The sequence below is a fragment of the Stegostoma tigrinum genome, chromosome 34 (genome assembly GCF_030684315.1).
Source record: "Stegostoma tigrinum isolate sSteTig4 chromosome 34, sSteTig4.hap1, whole genome shotgun sequence".
NCBI classification, from domain to species: domain Eukaryota; kingdom Metazoa; phylum Chordata; class Chondrichthyes; order Orectolobiformes; family Stegostomatidae; genus Stegostoma; species Stegostoma tigrinum.
Window position 1 is genome coordinate 19064309 of NC_081387.1, and position 21396 is coordinate 19085704.

Genomic DNA, 21396 nt, shown 5'->3' on the forward strand with positions numbered 1-21396 from the left:
TACTGACCCTCTGACAGTGCGGCACTCCCTCAGTACTGACCCTCTGACAGTGCGACACTCCCTCAGTACTGACCCTCTGACAGTGCGGCGCTCCCTCAGTACTGACCCTCTGACAGTGCGGCGCTCCCTCAGTACTGACCCTCTGACAGTGCGGCACTCCCTCAGTACTGACCCTCTGACAGTGCGGCACTCCCTCAGTACTGACCCTCTGACAGTGCGGCACTCCCTCAGTACTGACCCTCTGACAGTGCGGCGCTCCCTCAGTACTGACCCTCTGACAGTGCGGCACTCCCTCAGTACTGACCCTCTGACAGTGCGGCACTCCCTCAGTACTGACCCTCTGACAGTGCGGCACTCCTTCAGTACTGACCCTCTGACAGTGCGGCACTCCCTCAGTACTGACCCTCTGACAGTGCGGCACTCCCTCAGTACTGACCCTCTGACAGTGCGGCACTCCTTCAGTACTGACTCTCTGACAGTGCGACATTCCCTCAGTACTGACCTTCCAACAGTGCGGCACTCCCTCAGTACTGACCCTCTGACAGTGCGGCACTCCCTCAGTACTGACTCTCTGACAGTGCGACATTCCCTCAGTACTGACCCTCTGACAGTGCGGCACTCCCTCAGTACTGACCCTCTGACAGTGCGGCACTCCCTCAGTACTGACCCTCTGACAGTGCGGCACTCCCTCAGTACTGACCCTCTGACAGTGCGACATTCCTTCAGTACTGACTCTCTGACAGTGCGGCACTCCCTCAGTACTGACCTTCCAACAGTGCGGCACTCCCTCAGTACTGACCTTCCAACAGTACAGTACCCTCTCAGTACTGACCCTCTGACGGTGCAACATTCCCTCAGTTCCACTGTGGGATGTCACCCTGTGTTCTGAATTTCAATTTCCGAGTGGTAATTTCAAACTGTAACTGTTGAGTTTGGCACAAATGTCTGGGTGAGCGTGATCAACATCTGCCTGTTGATTTCTCACTGTTTGGCACTCTGTCTGTAAACCAATAACCCGCACATATCCCTGCATGTGTCGAGGCGATCACACAATAATGGTGTTGAAAATGACACCCTTCTACGTTGAACAGACCAATGATGGTCTTAGGTAATAAATGGCGTCTGTATTATACAGCATGATGTATTTGACCTCAGCAAACAGACTTGGGAAATAGGAGACAACGTTAAATACTGTCTGTTGGAAGAAAGTTACCAGGAAGATATTGTTTGTGCGCCTCACTGAGGTCAGTTCCTGCTCTTGGTATAGGAACTTGTGTTTATTGGTGTGATTGCAACCAGGCCCTGTTGCAGAGGTGCACTCAACCATCACTGCACCTAACGTCAATCTGTATCACCGGAAAAGCCTCTTCACAGGCTTGTCAGGCTGCCACAAGCCAGAGTGACTGTGCATGTGCCATGTCACAAGATGTTGCGTTACAAATTAGACTTTCATGTTAGCCCGTCTTAATGGACATGCTGCATTGCATGATAATCTGCATTACAGAACATGGTATATTGTATGTTATCCTGCATTACAGGACATGGTGCGTTGTATGTTAGCCTGTGTTACAGGACGTGTATGTTAATCTGTATAACAGAACACGGTACACTGCATGATAATCTGTAAAACAGGACATGCTACACTGTAAGTTACCATGTGTTATAGCACACACTACATTGTATGTTCGTCTGTGTAACAGAACACAGTAGACTGCATGTTCACCTGTCTGCAGGACATGGTATGCTGTATGTTCACCTGTGTTACAACATATGCTACATTGTATATTAGCTTTTTTTAAAGGACATGGTATGCTGTATGTTAGCCTGTGTAGGGCATGGTCAACTGTATGTCATACTGGATTACAAGTCTTTGTACACTGCATGTTAGCCTGTGTAACAGGACATGGTACACTGCCTGTTAGCCTGTGTAACAGGACATGGTACACTGCATGTTAGCCTGTGTTACAGAACATGGCACACTGCATGTTAACCTGTGTCACAGGACGTGGTACACTGCATGTTAGCCTGTGTTACAGGACATGGTACACAGCCTGTTAGCCTGTGTAACAGGACATGGTACAATGCCTGTTAGCCTGTGTTACAGGACATGGTACACTGCATGTTAGCCTGTGTAACAGGACATGGTACACTGCATGTTAGCCTGTGGAACAGGGCACGGTACACTGCGTGTTAGCCTGTGTTACAGGACATGGTACACTGCACGTTAGCCTGTGTTACAGGACATGGTACACTGCATGTTAACCTGTGTTACCGGACATGGTACACTGCATGTTAGCCTGTGTAACAGGACATGGTATACTGCATGTTAGCCTGTGTAACAGGACATGGCACACTGCATGTTAGCCTGTGTAACAGGACACGGTACACTGCATGTTAGCCTGTGTTACAGGACATGGTACACTGCATGTTAGCCTGTGTTACAGGACACGGTACACTGCATGTTAACCTGTGTAACAGGACATGGTACACTGCATGTTAGCCTGTGTTACAGGACATGGTACACTGCATGTTAGCCTGTCTAACAGGACATGGTACACTGCCTGTTAGCCTGTGTAACAGGACATGGTACACTGCATGTTAGCCTGTGTAACAGGGCACGGTACACTGCATGTTAGCCTGTGTTACAGGACATGGTACACTGCACGTTAGCCTGTGTTACAGGACATGGTACACTGCATGTTAACCTGTGTTACCGGACATGGTACACTGCATGTTAGCCTGTGTAACAGGACATGGTATACTGCATGTTAGCCTGTGTAACAGGACATGGCACACTGCATGTTAGCCTGTGTAACAGGACACGGTACACTGCATGTTAGCCTGTGTTACAGGACATGGTACACTGCATGTTAGCCTGTGTTACAGGACATGGTACACTGCATGTTAACCTGTGTAACAGGACATGGTACACTGAATGTTAGCCTGTGTAACAGGACATGGTACACTGCATGTTAGCCTGTGTTACAGGACATGGTACACTGCATGTTAGCCTGTGTAACAGGACATGGTACACTGCCTGTTAGCCTTTGTAACAGGACATGGCACACTGCATGTTAGCCTTTGTAACAGGACATGGTACACTGCATGTTAGCCTGTGTAACAGGACATGGTACACTGCATGTTAGCCTGTGTAACAGGGCATGGTACACTGCATGTTAACCTGTGTAACAGGACATGGTACACTGCATGTTAACCTGTGTTACAGGACATGGTACACTGCCTGTTAGCCTGTGTAACAGGACATGGCACACTGCATGTTAGCCTGTGTAACAGGACACGGTACACTGCATGTTAGCCTGTGTTACAGGACATGGTACACTGCATGTTAACCTGTGTAACAGGACATGGTACACTGCATGTTAGCCTGTGTTACAGGACATGGTACACTGCATGTTAGCCTGTGAAACAGGACATGGTACACTGCCTGTTAGCCTTTGTAACAGGACATGGCACACTGCATGTTAGCCTTTGTAACAGGACATGGTACACTGCATGTTAGCCTGTGTTACAGGACATGGTACACTGCATGTTAACCTATGTTACAGGACATGGTACACTGCCTGTTAGCCTGTGTTACAGGACATGGTACACTGCATGTTAACCTGTGTAACAGGGCACGGCACACTGCATGTTAGCCTGTGTTACAGGACATGGTACACTGCATGTTAGCATGTGTAACAGGACATGGTACACTGCATGTTAGCCTGTGTTACAGGACATGGTACACTGCATGTTAGCCTGTGTAACAGGACACGGTACACTGCATGTTAGCCTGTGTAACAGGACATGGTACACTGCATGTTAGCTTGTGTTACAGGACATGGTACACTGCATGTTAGCCTGTGTAACAGGACATGATACACTGCTTGTTAGCCTGTGTTACAGGACACAGTACACTGCATGTTAGCCTGTGTTACAGGACACGGTACACTGCATGTTAGCCTTTGTAACAGGACATGGTACACTGCATTTTAGCCTGTGTAACAGGACATGGTACACTGCATGTTAGCCTGTGTAACAGGACATGGTACACTTCATGTTAGCCTGTGTAACAGGGAACGGCACACTGCTTGTTAGCCTGTGTAACAGGACATGGTACACTGCCTGTTAGCCTGTGTAACAGGAAATGGCAGACTGCATGTCAGCTTTTATTACAGGACGCATGTACGCTGTGTGTTAACCTGTGTAACAGGACATGCTACACCTTATGTTAGCCTGCGTTATATTATACGGTGTACGCACAGCACAGTGGCTCAGTGGTTAGCACTGATGCCTCATGGCGCCAGTGATCAGGTTTGATTCCACCCCCGGGTCACTATCTATTTGGAGTTTGCACATTCTCCCCTTGTCTGTGTGGGTTTCTTCCGGGTGCTCCGGTTTCCTCTCACAGTCCAAAGATGTGCTGGTTAGGTGGATAGGCCCTGCTAAATTGCCCGTAATGCCCAAGAATGTTTAGGGTTTAGGTTAGATGGGTTAAACATGGAGAAATCAGCGATAGGGGAATGGGTGGGATGGTCTTCGGAGGGCTGCTGTGGACTTGTCGGGCCGAGTGGCTGGTTTCCACATTGTAGTGATTCTATGATGACTACACTGTATGTTAGCCTGTGTAACAGGACATAGTATGCACTGTGCGTTAGTCTGTCTCACAGGACATGCTACACTGTATGGTTCAAAGATTTATTTGGGAGAAACGAAGGGCTGATTGATGGGACATTGGCATCTTGATGGGAAAGGGAGGAAGTTGTGCCACTGAGATGGCCTACACCTGACCTCTGGTTGGACCAGCCTATTGGTGGGTCTCATATTCAAGGCTGACAGTGGGTTTGGAGGGACTGGGGCTTTGCAATAAAATAGGTGGAGGGGGAGAGTTCGAATGAGGGCGAGCTTGAAAAGATAAAGAGAAAGCAGAATATCTGGTGCAATAAAAATGTTGGTAGTCATTGTGTGTCAAGAAGAAACACAGCTTACAAACAAAAGGGAGCACAAGCAAATATCATCAGAGTGGGCGGGCATGCTGTGAGTTTACAGAAGGTGGGCAGGACTTTATCCATCAAAGATAGAAGCTGAGGCAATAAAAAAGCATTGGACAAAGAAGAGCTGAAAGGGATGGCCAACACAGGGTTTCATGGTGATAACGGGAACTGCAGATGCTGGAGAATCCAAGATAACAAAGTGTGGAGCTGGATGAACACAGCAGGCCAAGCAGCATCTCAGGAGCACAAAAGCTGACGTTTCGGGCCTAGACCCTTCATCAGAGAGGGGGATGGGGTGCGGGAACTGGAATAAATAGGGAGAGAGGGGGAGGCGGACCGAAGATGGAGAGAAAAGAAGATAGGTGGAGAGGAGAGTATAGGTGGGGAGGTAGGAAGGGGATAGGTCAGTCCAGGGAAGATGGACAGGTCAAGGAGGTGAGATGAGGTGGTAGGTAGGAAATGAAGGTGCAGCTTGAGGTGGGAGGAAGGGATGGGTGAGAGGAAGAACAGGTTAGGGAAGCAGAGACAGGCTGGACTGGTTGTGGGATGCAGTGGGGCAAGGGGAGATTTTGAAGCTGGTGAAGTCCACATTGATACCATTGGGCTGCAGGGTTCCCAAGCGGTATATGAGTTGCTGTTCCTGCAGCCTTCAGGTGGCATCATTGTGGCACTGCAGGAGGCCCATGATGGACATGTCGTCTGAGGAATGGGAGGGGGAGTTGAAAGAATGGGAGGGGGAGTTGAAATGTTTCAACTCCCCCTCCCATTCCTCAGACGACATGTCCATCATGGGCCTCCTGCATTGCCACAATGATGCCACCCAAAGGTTGCAGGAACAGCAACTTATATTCCGCATGGGAACCCTGTAGCCCAATGGTGTCAACGTGGACTTCACAAGCTTCAAAATCTCCCCTTCCCCCACCGCATCCCAAAACCAGCCCAGTTCTTCCCCTCCCCCCACTGCACCACACAACCAGCTCAGCTCGTCCACTCCCCCCACCGCATCCCAAGCCGAGCCTGTCTCTGCCTCCCTAACCTGTTCTTCCTCTCACCCATCCCTTCCCTCCACCCCAAGCTGCACCTCCATTTCCTACCTACCACCTCATCCCACCTCCTTGACCTGTCCGTCTTCCCTGGACTGACATATCCCCTCCCTACCTCCCCACCTATACTCCCCTCTCTACCTATCTTCTTTACTCTCCATCTTCGGTCCGCCTCCCCCTCTCTCCCTATTTATTCCAGTTCCCTCCCCCCATCCCCCTCTCTGATGAAGGGTCTAGACCCGAAACGTCAGCTTTTGTGCTCTTGAGATGCTGCTGGGCCGGCTGTGTTCATCCAGCTCCACACTTTGTTAAACAGGGTTTCGTGGTAATAATGCATGGGAGAGTGAACTCCACAGAAAGAGTGTGGGTGCCAAAAATCAGACATCACTTAATAATTATGTTCAAACTTCGAACTAATCATCGTTGAAGAAGCATCATCGTGGATGACCAAGGCGACGCAATGAATATTCCAACATGCACAATGTTTCGAAAACATGGGCAGTAAAAGAAAGCAGAACAGGAAGAAGTGGGGAGATAGCTGAAAAAATGAAGAATGACTGAAGCATTTTCACGACATAGGATCTTATATCAGCGAATCAGGAAATCGAATCAATATGAGTAGAGATTAGGCAATGTAAGGACCAGAAAATGTAGCTGGGAGTTGTTTACACAGTAGTTAAAACTCTAGACAGAGCACTGAACATGTAGTTATTAATGTCTGTAGCCATAAGAATACAATTGTCGTGGGGGATTTGTGTCCTTTCAAAGAGTCACAGTCATAGAACCATACAGCATGGAAACAGACCCTTTGGTCAAACCAGTCCATGCCAATCAAGTTCCCCAAACTAAACTAGTTCCATTTGCCTGTATCTGGCCCATGTCCCTCTAAACCTTTCCTATTCAAGCACTTATCTAAATAACTTTTAAATGTTGTATCTGTGCCTACATCTACCACTTCCTCTGGAAGTTCACAACTGAACCACATTCTGTGTCTAAAGTTGACCCTCAGTTCCCTTTTAAATATCTCTCCTCTCACTTTAAAACTGTTCTCTCTAGTTTTGAACTCCCCCATCCTAGGTAAATATAGTAAATTTGCTATTTACTTTATCTTTAGCTGTTATGATTTTATAAACCTCGATAAGGTCACCCCATAACCTCCTGTGTTGCAGTGAAAAAGTCCCAGCCTTTCCAGCCTTTCTTCATAATTTCAACTCTTCGTTCCCGGCAACATCCTGGTAAATCTTTTCTGAACGGTCTCCAGCTTGATAAAATCCTTCCTACAACAGGGAAACCAGAACTGGACACAATACCCCAAAAGTGGCCTCACCAACCTTCTATACAATTGCATTATCACATCCCAACTCCCATACTCAAAGGACTGAACAATGTAGACTAGTGTGCTAAATGCCTTCTTAGCCATCCTGTCTACCTGTGACACAAATTTCAAAGGAATATGTACCTAAACCCCTAGGTTTCTCTGTTCAACAACACTGCCTAGGGCCGTACCATTAACTGTGTAAGTCCAGCCCTTGTTTGTTTTACCGAAATGCAATGCCTCACATTTATCTAAATTAAACTCTATCTACCAATCCTTAGCCCCATTGACCCAATTGATCAAGATCCCTTTGTAATCTCAGATAACCTTCTTCCCTGTCGACTGTACTACCAATTTTGTTGTCATCTGCAAACATACCGATCATAACTCTTAAATTCTCATCCAAATCTTTTTTGTAATTGACAAACAAAAGTAGACCCAGTACCAAGCCCTGGGTAAAACTGCTGGTCACAGGCTTCCAGTCTGAAAAACAACCCTTCACCACCATCCTCTGTCTCCTGCTGTCAAGCTAAATTTGTATCCAATTGGCAGCTTTCCCTGAATCCCATGTGATCTAACTTTACCTAGCAGTCTACCATGCGGAACCTTGTAAAACTCTTCACTAAAGTCCACATCAACAATGTCTACTATACTGCTTTCATCTATCTTTGTGGTCACATCCTCAATCAATTCTGTGAGACACAATTTCCCTTGCACAAAGCCATGCTCACTACTCCAATTAGCCCCTGCCTCTCCAAATCCTACCTGCCCCACAACAATTTACCCACAACTGAGGCCAGGCTCGCCAATCTACAGTTCCCATTCTTCTCCTTACGGCCTTTCTTAAATAATGGCTCCAAATTAGCCAAACTTCTAGTCTTCCGGCGTCTCATCCATGGCTGTAGGTGATACAAATATCTCAGCAGGGGGCCCAGCAATCATTTCCTTAACTTCCTGCAATGTTCTGGGAAACACCTGATCTGGTCCCAGGGATTGATCTAACTTTTTGTATTTTCAGGACATCCTACTCTGTAACGTGCACTGTGTTCAAGACGTTAATATTTATTTCTTCAAGTTCCCTAGCCAACATGTCTTTCTCCACAGTAAAAACTGAAGTGAAATATTTGTTTAGTATCTCTTCCACTTCCTGTGGTTCCACATATAGAGAACCTCATTGATCTTTAAGGGGTCCTATTCTCTCCCTAGTTGCTCTTTTGCTCTTAATGTACTTGTAGAATCTCTTTGGATTATGCCTAACTTTATCTGCCAAAACTATCTCGTATTCCCTTTTTGCATCCTCCCCCCATTTCCCTCTTATGAATGCCCCTACACCCCTTATACTCTTCAGCAGAGTCACTTGATCCCAGTTGCCTATACTTGACACATGCCTCCTTTGTATTCTTGACCAAAACCTCAATATCTATATCGACTTTCTCTACATCTATATGTCTACAAATCTACATCCCAATATAACATCGACTGGACCAATCAAATTAGCAAAGATGGTCTGGAAGAGAAGTTCACAAAATGTTTTCATGACAGTTTCCTGAAGCAATAAGCTGAGGAATCAATGAGGGATAAAGCGACAGTAGATCTATTCATGTGCAATGCATCAAGGGTTAATCAATAGAGTTGTGGTAACTGATCCACTGGGAAATAGTGATCTTAATACAATTGAACTCAACATCAAGCTTGATACAAAATTACCCAATTGCGCAGAAGGGGCAGGAAAGGAGATGTGAGGAATGCAGGATCATTCCATTGAATGGCCAAGCAGACTCAAGGGGCTGAACAGCGTATTCTTAGTTCTTACAATTGTAGGGTCTCATTACAAACAACAGCCTTCAACCCAAAACAAGGTAGATTATGTAGGCATGAGCGGTGAGCTGGTTACAGTTGACTGGGCGAAGAGACGAGAAGATACGGCAATGAATAAACAATGGGAGATGTTCAAAGGAGCAATTGAAAACCAAATGGGCTGCAGCCCCTTGACAAGAGAAACTCATCACCACTGCCTCATTGATTGAGGGATCGGCAATAAAGGCAGGCTTTGGAAGTGAAGCCCAACAGTTTGTCCTGGACCTCCCATGTAGGAGCGACAGTCAAGAAAGGCTCAACAATGCCTCTTCCTCAGGGGCCTCAAGAAATTTAGCATGTCCATAAGGACCCTCACCAACCTTTACAGATGCACCATGGAAAGCATTCTATCTGGGTGCATCATGGCTTAGTATGGCAACTGCTCTGCCCAGGACTGTAAGAAAATGCAGAATGCTCAGCCCAGGCCACAGGCAACCTCCCATCCATTGACTCCATCTACACTTCTCGTTGCCACAGAAAGATGACCAACATCATCAAAGACCCCTCCCATCCTGGTAATGCTCTCCTACAGTATCTTCCATCAGACAGAAAATACAGAAGCTTGAACACTCGCAGCAGTAGGTTCAAGGACAGCTTCTTCTCTGTCATTATTAAACTGCTGAATGGACCTCTCCGAATTCGAATAATATTGATCTTGCACCTCCTGTGCACAAGTGTAACCTGTGCTCGTCACTCCATCCAAGCACCCTATGATCTGTGTGCCCTTGTTTGCCATGATCTGCCTGCACTGCTCGCAAAACAAAACTTTTCACTGTACTTAGGTACATGTAACAACAATAAACCAAATAAAAATAAACTAAAATCAATTGAAGCTCACACCATTTGGGATTAGAATCCACAGTGATCCTCTACCAGACCAGCATGACCAGCTCACTGGTGATGTTTTTGCTCAGTGGAGTAACCAGAGAGAGTCTTATTATAAATCTGTTGGTGTCCTACATGTTTGCCATGGCCTCAGACAATGCAGAAGATTAAAAGCAAAGGCCAGATTAAAAACCCTGAAGTAAGAGCTATAGCAGCAGCTCCAGGAATTAGGCTCACTCGCAGATAAAAACAGGCCTCTCTTCCTTCAGTAAGATTTACTGAGAGAGATCGCTCCTTTCAACATGGTGACACCATGGAAACTAACAGAGTGCGAGCGATACCTTTTCAGGAATTCTTTCCTGGAATGTGGGTGTTCCTGGTTAGACCAGCATTCCTTTAGCATTAGTGTTCCAAGTTGCCCCATGAGAAGGTGGTGGTGAGCTGCCTTCTTGAACTGCTGCAGTCCATGTGCTGTAGATCAACACACATTGCCATCAGGGAGGGAATTCCAGGATTTAAACCCAGCGACAGTGAAGGAACGGCAATATATCTACAAGTTGGAAGTGTGACTGACTCGGAGGGGAATTTGCATGTGGTGGAGTGCCCGTATCTCTGCTGCCCTTGCCCTTTGAGGTAGAAATTATTGTCAGAAGAATCTTGGCAGGTGACTGCAGTGCATCTCATATGTAGGACACGCTGGTGCTTCTGAGAAATGGTGGTAGACAGAGTTAATACTTGTGGATGTGGTGCCAATCAAGAGGGCTGCTTTGTCCTGGATGGTGTTGAGCTTCTTGAGTGTTGCTAGAGCTGCACCCGTCCAGGCAAATGAGGAGTATTCCATCATACTCCTGACTTGTACTTTGTAGACGATGGATAGGCTGTGGTGAGTGGGGAGCTGAGCTACTCGCGACAGTGTTCTTAGCCTCTAACATGCTCTTGTAGCCACACAGTTTATGTGATGGGCCAAGTTGAGTTTCTGGTAAATGGCAATAACCCGGATGATGATAGTGCAAGATTTAATGATGGTTATATTGTTGAGTGGTTGTGGTTAATTATTCTCTTGTCGGTGATGGATAATGCCTGGCATTTGAATGATGTGAAAACTGCCGGATATCATTGCCAGCAACACCTCTGCCACCTCACTGATGATCAAGGGTACACTGATATGGTGTTAACTGGCCGGGTTGGATTTGTCCTGCTTTTGATGAAGAAGGCATAAGTGGACAATTTCCCATATCATCGGGTAGATTCCAGAGATGAAACAGTGCTGAAACAGGTGGGCTGTTGGAGTGGAAAGGTCTGGACCACAAATCTTCGGGACTATTGCTGGAACGTTGTCAGGGCCCATAACCTTTGCACTATCCGGTGCCTCCACAACATTAATTGGGATCACGTGGAGTGAACTAAGTAAGACGAGCCGGAGATCAGGATGGTTCATCCACTTCGTGTTAGCAAAAAGGAGATTGAAGCAAGTTTGTCAGTCTTGTGCTTTGCTTGCAGAAGTAGGCAGCATCATCATGATGGAATATACATGTGTGAAAGTTCCTTCTTCTTCCAGCGTATTGTTTAATTGACTGCAATTTTAATTTTCTCAACTCAGTCACTGTGCCCTCTGAGTACTGACGGTGTGTTTCTGTATGCAGTCACTCTGCCCTCTGAGTACTGAAGGTATGTTTCTGTACCCAGTCACTGTGCCCTCTGAGTACTGACGGTGTGTTTCTGTACACAGTCACTGTGCCCTCTGAGTACTGACAGTGTGTTTCTGTACCCAGTCACTGTGCCCTCTCAGTATTGACATTGTGTTTCTGTACCCAGTCACTGTGCCCTCTGAGTACTGAGAGTGTGTTTCTGTTCCCAGTCACTGTGCCCTCTGAGCACTGACAGTGTTTTTCTGTACCCAGTCACTGTGCCCTCTGAGTACTGACAGTGTGTTTCAGTACCCAGTCACCGTGCCCTCGGAGTACAGACAGTGTGTCTCTGTACCCAGTCACTGTGCCCTCTCAGTACTGACAGTGTGTTTCTGTACCCAGTCACTCTGCCCTCTCAGTACTGACATTGTGTTTCTGTACCCAGTCACTGTGCCCTCTGAGTACTGAGAGTGTGTTTCTGTTCCCAGTCACTGTGCCCTCTGAGCACTGACAGTGTTTTTCTGTACCCAGTCACTGTGCCCTCTGAGTACTGACAGTGTGTTTCAGTACCCAGTCACCGTGCCCTCGGAGTACAGACAGTGTGTCTCTGTACCGAGTCACTGTGCCCTCTGAGTACTGACAGTGTGTCTCTGTACCCAGTCACTGTGCCCTCTGAGTACTGACAGTGTGTTTCTGTTCCCAGTCACTGTGCCCTCTGAGTACTGACAGTGTGTCTCTGTACCCAGTCACTGTGCCCTCTGAGTACTGACAGTGTGTTTCTGTACCCAGTCACTGTGCCCTCTGAGTACTGACAGTGTGTCTCTGTACCCAGTCACTGTGCCCTCTGAGTACTGACAGTGTGTTTCTGTTCCCAGTCACTGTGCCCTCTGAGTACTGACAGTGTGTCTCTGTACCCAGTCACTGTGCCCTCTGAGTACTGACAGTGTGTTTCTGTACCCAGTCACTGTGCCCTCTGAGTACTGACAGTGTGTCTCTGTACCCAGTCACTGTGCCCTCTGAGTACTGACAGTGTGTTTCTGTACCCAGTCACTCTGCCCTCTCAGTACTGACAGTGTGTTTCTGTACCCAGTCACTGTGCCCTCTGAGTACTGACAGTGTGTTTCTGTACCCAGTCACTGTGCCCTCTGAGTACTGACAGTGTGTTTCTGCACCCAGTCACTGTGCCCTCTGAGTACTGACAGTGTGTTTCTGTACCAAGTCACCGTGCCCTCTGAGTACTGACAGTGTGTTTCTGTACCCAGTCACTCTGCCCTCTGATTACTGACATTGTGTTTCTGTACCCAGTCACTGTGCCCTCTGAGCACTGACAGTGTTTTTCTGTACCCAGTAACTGTGCCCTCTGAGGACTGACAGTGTGTTTCACTACCCGGTCACTGTGCCTTCTGAGGACTGACACTGTGATTCAGTGCCCGGTCAGTGTGCCCAATGAGCACTGACAGTGTGTTTCAATACCCGGTCACTGTGCCCTCTTAGTACTGACAGTATCTTTCTGTACACAGTCACTGTGGCCTCTGAGTACTGACAGTGTGGTTCTGTACCGAGTCACTGTGCCTTCAGAGCACTGACAGTGTGTTTCTGTACCCATTCACTGTGCCCTCTGAGTACTGACAGTGTGTTTCTGTACCCAGTCACTGTGCCCTCTGAGTACTGACAGTGTGTCTCTGTACCCAGTCACTGTGCCCTCTGAGTACTGACAGTGTGTCTCTGTACCCAGTCACTGTGCCCTCTGAGTACTGACAGTGTGTTTCTGTACCCAGTCCCTGTGCCCTCTGAGTACTGACAGTGTGTTTCTGTACCCAGTCACTGTGCCCTCTGAGTACTGAGAGTGTGTTTCTGTTCCCAGTCACTGTGCCCTCTGAGCACTGACAGTGTTTTTCTGTACCCAGTCACTGTGCCCTCTGAGTACTGACAGTGTGTTTCAGTACCCAGTCACCGTGCCCTCGGAGTACAGACAGTGTGTCTCTGTACCCAGTCACTGTGCCCTCTCAGTACTGACAGTGTGTTTCTGTACCCAGTCACTCTGCCCTCTCAGTACTGACATTGTGTTTCTGTACCCAGTCACTGTGCCCTCTGAGTACTGAGAGTGTGTTTCTGTTCCCAGTCACTGTGCCCTCTGAGCACTGACAGTGTTTTTCTGTACCCAGTCACTGTGCCCTCTGAGTACTGACAGTGTGTTTCAGTACCCAGTCACCGTGCCCTCGGAGTACAGACAGTGTGTCTCTGTACCGAGTCACTGTGCCCTCTGAGTACTGACAGTGTGTCTCTGTACCCAGTCACTGTGCCCTCTGAGTACTGACAGTGTGTTTCTGTTCCCAGTCACTGTGCCCTCTGAGTACTGACAGTGTGTCTCTGTACCCAGTCACTGTGCCCTCTGAGTACTGACAGTGTGTTTCTGTACCCAGTCACTGTGCCCTCTGAGTACTGACAGTGTGTCTCTGTACCCAGTCACTGTGCCCTCTGAGTACTGACAGTGTGTTTCTGTTCCCAGTCACTGTGCCCTCTGAGTACTGACAGTGTGTCTCTGTACCCAGTCACTGTGCCCTCTGAGTACTGACAGTGTGTTTCTGTACCCAGTCACTGTGCCCTCTGAGTACTGACAGTGTGTCTCTGTACCCAGTCACTGTGCCCTCTGAGTACTGACAGTGTGTTTCTGTACCCAGTCACTCTGCCCTCTCAGTACTGACAGTGTGTTTCTGTACCCAGTCACTGTGCCCTCTGAGTACTGACAGTGTGTTTCTGTACCCAGTCACTGTGCCCTCTGAGTACTGACAGTGTGTTTCTGCACCCAGTCACTGTGCCCTCTGAGTACTGACAGTGTGTTTCTGTACCAAGTCACCGTGCCCTCTGAGTACTGACAGTGTGTTTCTGTACCCAGTCACTCTGCCCTCTGATTACTGACATTGTGTTTCTGTACCCAGTCACTGTGCCCTCTGAGCACTGACAGTGTTTTTCTGTACCCAGTAACTGTGCCCTCTGAGGACTGACAGTGTGTTTCACTACCCGGTCACTGTGCCTTCTGAGGACTGACACTGTGATTCAGTGCCCGGTCAGTGTGCCCAATGAGCACTGACAGTGTGTTTCAATACCCGGTCACTGTGCCCTCTTAGTACTGACAGTATCTTTCTGTACACAGTCACTGTGGCCTCTGAGTACTGACAGTGTGGTTCTGTACCGAGTCACTGTGCCTTCAGAGCACTGACAGTGTGTTTCTGTACCCATTCACTGTGCCCTCTGAGTACTGACAGTGTGTTTCTGTTCCCAGTCACTGTGCCCTCTGAGTACTGACAGTGTATTTCTGAACCCAGTCACTGTGCCCTCTGAGTACTGACAGTGTGTTTCTGGATGCAGTCGCTGTGCCCTCTGAGGACTGACAGTCTGTTTCTGTACCCAGTCACTGTGCCCTCTGAGTACTGACAGTGTGTTTCTGTACCCAGTCACTGTGCCCTCAGAGTACAGACAGTGTGCCTCTGTTCCCAGTCACTGTGCCCTCTGAGTACTGACAGTGTGTTTCTGTACACAGTCACTGTGCCCTCTGAGTACTGACAGTGTGTTTCTCTACCAAGTCACTGTGCCCTCTGAGTACTGACAGTGTGTTTCTGTATCCAATCACTGTGCCCTCTGAGTACTGACAGTGTTTTTCTGTACCCGCTCACTGTGCCCTCTGAGTACTGACAGTGTGTTTCTGTACGCAGTCACTCTGCCCTCTGAGTACTGACAGTGTGTTTCTCTACCCAGTCACTGTGCCCTCTGAGTACTGACAGTGTGTTTCTGTACCCAGTCACTGTGCCCTCTGAGTACTGACAGTGTGTTTCTGTACCCAGTCACTCTGCCCTCTGCGCACTGACAGTCTGTTTCAGTCCGCAATCACTGTGCCCTCTGAGTCCTTACACGATGTTTCTGAACTTCGTCACTGTGCCCTGTAAGCACCTACAGTGTGTTTCTGTACCCAGTCACTGTGCCCTCTGAGTACTGACAGTGTGTCTCTGTACCCAGTCCCTGTGCCCTCTGAGTACTGACAGTGTGTTTCTGTACCCAGTCACTTTGCCCTCTGAGTACTGACAGTGTGTCTCTGTACCCAGTCCCTGTGCCCTCTGAGTACTGACAGTGTGTCTCTGTACCCAGTCACTGTGCCCTCTGAGTACTGACAGTGTGTCTCTGTACCCAGTCACTGTGCCCTGTGAGCACTGACAGTGTGTTTCTGTACCCGCTCACTGTGCCCTCTGAGTACTGACAGTGTGTTTCTGCACCCAGTCACTCTGCCGTCTGAGTACTGACAGTGTGTTTCTGTACCCAGTCACTGTGCCCTCTGAGTACTGACAGTGTGTTTCTGTACCCAGTCACTCTGCCCTCTGCGCACTGACAGTCTGTTTCAGCCTCAATCACTGTGCCCTCTGAGTCCTGACACTATGTTTCTGTACTTCGTCACTGTGCCCTCTGAGCACCTACAGTGTGTTTCTGTGCCCAGTCACTGTGCCCTCTGAGTACTGACAGTGTGTCTCTGTACCCAGTCCCTGTGCCCTCTGAGTACTGACAGTGTGTTTCTGTACCCAGTCCCTGTGCCCTCTGAGCACTGACAGTGTTTTTCTGGACCCAGTCACTGTGCCCTCTCAGTACTGACAGTGTGTTTCTGCACCAAATCACCCTGCCCTCTGAGCAATCACAGTGTGTTTCTGTACCCAGTCACTCTGCCCTGTGAGCACTGACAGTGTGTTTCAGTAACCGGTCACTGTGCCCTTTGAGACTGACAGTGTGTTTCAGTACCCGGTCACTGTGCCCTCTGAGTACTGACAGTGTGTTTCAGTACCCAGTCACCGTGCCCTCGGAGTACAGACAGTGTGTCTCTGTACCCAGTCACTGTGCCCTCGGAGTACAGACAGTGTGTCTCTGCACCCAGTCACTGTGCCCTCTCAGTACTGACAGTGTGTTTCTGCACCCAGTCATTCTGCCCTCTCAGTACTGACATTGTGTTTCTGTACCCAGTCACTGTGCCCTCTGAGTACTGAGAGTGTGTTTCAGTACCCAGTCACCGTGCCCTCGGAGTACTGACAGTGTGTCTCTGTACCGAGTCACTGTGCCCTCTGAGTACTGACAGTGTGTCTCTGTACCCAGTCACTGTGCCCTCTGAGTACTGACAGTGTGTTTCAGTACCCAGTCACCGTGCCCTCGGAGTACAGACAATGTGTCTCTGTACCGAGTCACTGTGCCCTCTGAGTGCTGACAGTGTGTTACTGTAACCGGTCACTGTCCCCTACGAGTACTGACGGTGTGTTTCTGTACACAGTCACAGTGCCCTCTGAGTACTGACGGTGTGTTTCTGTACCCAGTCACTGTGCCCTCTGCGTACTGACAGTGTGTTTCTGTTCCCAGTCACTGTGCCCTCTGAGTACTGACAGTGTGTCTCTGTACCCAGTCACTGTGCCCTCTGAGTACTGACAGTGTGTTTCTGTACCCAGTCACTCTGCCCTCTCAGTACTGACAGTGTGTTTCTGTACCCAGTCACCGTGCCCTCTGAGTACTGACAGTGTGTCTCTGTACACAGTCACCGTGCCCTCTGAGTACTGACAGTGTGTTTCTGTAACGAGTCACTGTGCCCTCTGAGTAATGACAGTGTGTTTCTGTACGCAGTCACTCTGCCCTCTGCGTACTAACAGTATGTCTCTGTGCCCAGTCACTGTGCCCTCTGCGCACTGACAGTCTGTTTCTGTACCCAGTCACTGTGCCGTCTGAGTACTGAAGGGTTGTTGCTGCCAACAGTCGCACTGTGCTGTCTCTTCAACACATCTCACCACACATTTCCCTGATTTCTCAACAAGCTGTAAACAATACCTGTCACTTCCTGTGTCTGAGCCAAACTGATCGTTTCAGATCTTTGTTTTCTGTCACCCATTATTTTGTCACTCTGCTTGAATATTTCAGGTAATTTTGCTCGTTAGTGCAGGGCAATATCTCGAAGTACACAAGCAGCCAATGCTTAGTGCCTCACCCGACCAATACCATGTGATTGCCACAGCGAGTTGGCAGGTTTTGCTGTGCCATGCTGTGTTGTTTTTGCCTCTCTGGATGGTTAACCCTCCAGAACTGTCTTCGACTCATCTCCTGGACTGATCAAGTTAAGTGAAGCAGCTTGACAGACCATTAGAGAATAATACTCTTGTTCAAAATATCCTTTGAACACCTCCTTCTGTGTAACACCGTTGGCGCCAAGGATTAAAAAGACTGGCCTGAGACGAGGTATTTGATAAAATATCCAAAGCGCGTGCATAGAAGCAATGAAAACAGCCCCCAAACCCCAGCAGCCAGTATAGATTTGAAGAGTTGAAATTGAGCTCGAACTATGTCTCAGCACCAGGCTCTTATTGAATGTTACCACAGTCCCTACCACAGTACTACGCAGTCTCTAATCATTCAGTCAGGGGTAATTTTAATTGTGGTTTAGTTGTGAGGTGAAGGAATCTGCTGGGCAAGGTACAAGGATGGCTATCAGATGCAGCCTGGCTATGATCCCACTGAATGACACAATACACTAGAGGGGCTGAATGTCCTCGTCCTGTTATCCCAGCTCCTTTGAGCCTTGTTGGCTGCCCCTCTGTGAATCTCCCGGGAAGTGGATGCCCAGCCACATGACAAGGACGTGATTCCAACACTTGCCCAAGGCAGGAATGTAGCCATTTTCCACAGGCCAGGGAGAGTTTGAGGGCGTGTAGCTAACATCTGACTCAGGCTACCCTGTGGTTTGAGGCTTTGCTGGCTCAGGGAACAACACTCGTGAGGCTGAGTCAGTAGACGTGGCTGAGAGAGTCACTGCAGACATTCAAGTACAGGACCCAATTCATCAAACAAAGAATGTTTCCATTTGTGTTGGAGGCCTGAAATGTGCACGGACACTGAACGCATTTTCACTCGCTCACACCAGGAAAAGGTTCACTGCACTGAAACGAGAACACTGCGACGCTCCACACAGACAAAGCAACAGGCCCAGCATTTTCTGTTTTTAACTCGTGGTTCATGACCACAGCGCTGCACTGTCAGAGAGTCAGTACTGAGGGAGCGCCGCACTGTCAGAGGGTCAGTACTGAGGGAGTGCCGCACTGTCAGAGGGTCAGTACTGAGGGAGTGCCGCACTGTCAGAGGGTCAGTACTGAGGGAGCGCCGCACTGTCACAGGGTCAGGACTGAGGGAGTGCCGCACTGTCAGAGGGTCAGTACTGAGGGAGTGCCACACTGTCAGAGGGTCAGTACTGAGGGAGCGCCGCACTGTCAGAGGGTCAGTACTGAGGGAGTGCTGCACTGTCAGAGGGTCAGTACTGAGGGAGCGCCGCACTGTCAGAGGGTCAGTACTGAGAGAGTGCCACACTGTCAGAGAGTCAGTACTGAGGGAGTGCCACACTGTCAGAGGGTCAGTACTGAGGGAGTGCTGCACTGTCAGAGGGTCAGTACTGAGGGAGCGCCGCACTGTCAGAGGGTCAGTACTGAGGGAGCGCCGCACTGTCAGAGAGTCAGTACTGAGGGAGCGCCGCACTGTCAGAGAGTCAGTACTGAGGGAGTGCCGCACTGTCACAGGGTCAGTACTGAGGGAGTGCCGCACTGTCAGAGGGTCAGTACTGAGGGAGTGCCGCACTGTCAGAGGGTCAGTACTGAGGGAGCGCCGCACTGTCAGAGGGTCAGTGCTGAGGGAGTGCACACTGTCAGAGAGTCAGTACTGAGGGAGTGCACACTGTCAGAGGGTCAGTACTGAGGGAGTGCCGCACTGTCAGAGGGTCAGTACTGAGGGAGTGCCGCACTGTCAGAGGGTCAGTACTGAGGAAGTGCTGCACTGTGAGAGGGTCAGTGCTGCACTGTGAGAGGGTCAGTGCTGAGGGAGTGTCACACTGTCAGAGGGTCAGTACTGAGGGAGTGCCGCACTGTCAGAGGGTCAGTACTGAGGGAGTGTCGCACTGTGGGAGGATCAGTACTGAGGGAGTGCACACTGTCAGAGAGTCAGTACTGAGGGAGTGCCACACTGTCAGAGGGTCAGTACTGAGGGAGTGCCACACTGTCAGAGGGTCAGTGCTGAGGGAGTGTCACACTGTCAGAGGGTCAGTACTGAGGGAGTGCCGCACTGTCAGAGGGTCAGTACTGAGGGAGTGCCACACTGTCAGAGGGTCAGTACTGAGGGAGTGTCGCACTGTCAGAGGGTCAGTACTGAGGGAGTGCCGCACTGTCAGAGGGTCAGTGCTGAGGGAGTGTCACACTGTCAGAGGGTCAGTACTGAGGGAGTGCCGCACTGTCAGAGGGTCAGTACTGAGGGAGTGTCGCACTGTGGGAGGATCAGTACTGAGGGAGTGCCGCACTGTCAGAGGGTCAGTACTGAGGGAGTGTCGCACTGTCAGAGGGTCAGTACTGAGGGAGTGCTGCACTGTCAGAGGGTCAGTACTGAGGGAGTGCCGCACTGTCAGAGGGTCAGTACTGAGGGAGTGCCGCACTGTCAGAGGGTCAGTACTGAGGGAGTGCCGCACTGTCAGAGGGTCAGTACTGAGGGAGTGCCGCACTGTCAGAGGGCCAGTACTGAGGGAGTGCCGCACTGTCAGAGGGTCAGTACTGAGGGAGTGTCACACTGTCAGAGGGTCAGTACTGAGGGAGTGCCGCACTGTCAGAGGGTCAGTACTGAGGGAGTGCGGCACTGTCGGAGGGTCAGTACTGAGGGAGTGCGGCACTGTCGGAGGGTCAGTACTGAGGGAGTGCCGCACTGTCAGAGGGTCAGTACTGAGGGAGTGCCGCACTGTCAGAGGGTCAGTACTGAGGGAGTGCGGCACTGTCGGAGGGTCAGTACTGAGGGAGTGCCGCACTGTCGGAGGGTCAGTCCTGAGGGAGTGCCACACTGTCAGAGGGTCAGTACTGAGGGAGTGCCGCACTGTCAGAGGGTCAGTACTGAGGGAGCGCCGCACTGTCAGAGGGTCAGTACTGAGGGAGTGCCGCACTGTCAGAGGGTCAGTACTGAGGGAGTGCCGCACTGTCAGAGGGTCAGTCCTGAGGGAGTGCCACACTGTCAGAGGGTCAGTACTGAGGGAGCGCCGCACTGTCAGAGGGTCAGTACTGAGGGAGTGCCGCACTGTCAGAGGGTCAGTACTGAGGGAGTGCCGCACTGTCAGAGGGTCAGTACTGAGGGAGTGCCGCACTGTCAGAGGGTCAGTACTGAGGGAGTGCCACACTGTGACAGGGTCAGTACTGAGGGAGTGCTGCACTGTCAGAGAGTCAGTACTGAGGGAGTGCCGCACTGTCAGAGGGTCAGTACTGAGGGAGTGCCGCACTGTCAGAGGGTCAGTACTGAGGGAGTGCCGCACTGTCGGAGGGTCAGTACTGAGGGAGTGCCGCACTGTCAGAGGGTCAGTACTGAGGGAGTGCTGCACTGTCAGAGGGTCAGTACTGAGGGAGTGCCGCACTGTCAGAGGGTCAGTACTGAGGGAGTGCCGCACTGTCAGAGGGTCAGTACTGAGGGAGTGCCGCACTGTCAGAGGGTCAGTACTGAGGGAGCGCCACACTGTCAGAGGGTCAGTACTGAGGGAGCGCCGCTCTGTCAGAGGGTCAGTACTGAGGGAGTGCCACACTGTGAAGCGCTGTCTTTCAGATGATGCATTGGCCCAATCCCCTCAGTCACTCAGGTACCAACGTGTTGTTCTGTGCCAGTACTTCAGACAAACCAGCCAAAGCGATTCTGTCGGTTGTCAGCCAAATTTT

General features: G+C 49.8%; 1 protein-coding gene across 2 annotated transcripts in view; it reads left to right on the plus strand.

Moving 5' to 3' along the window:
- Positions 1-21396, plus strand: part of LOC125467682 (fibrous sheath CABYR-binding protein-like) — a 52101-nt gene that overhangs the window by 4392 nt on the left and 26313 nt on the right. The window lies entirely within an intron of this gene.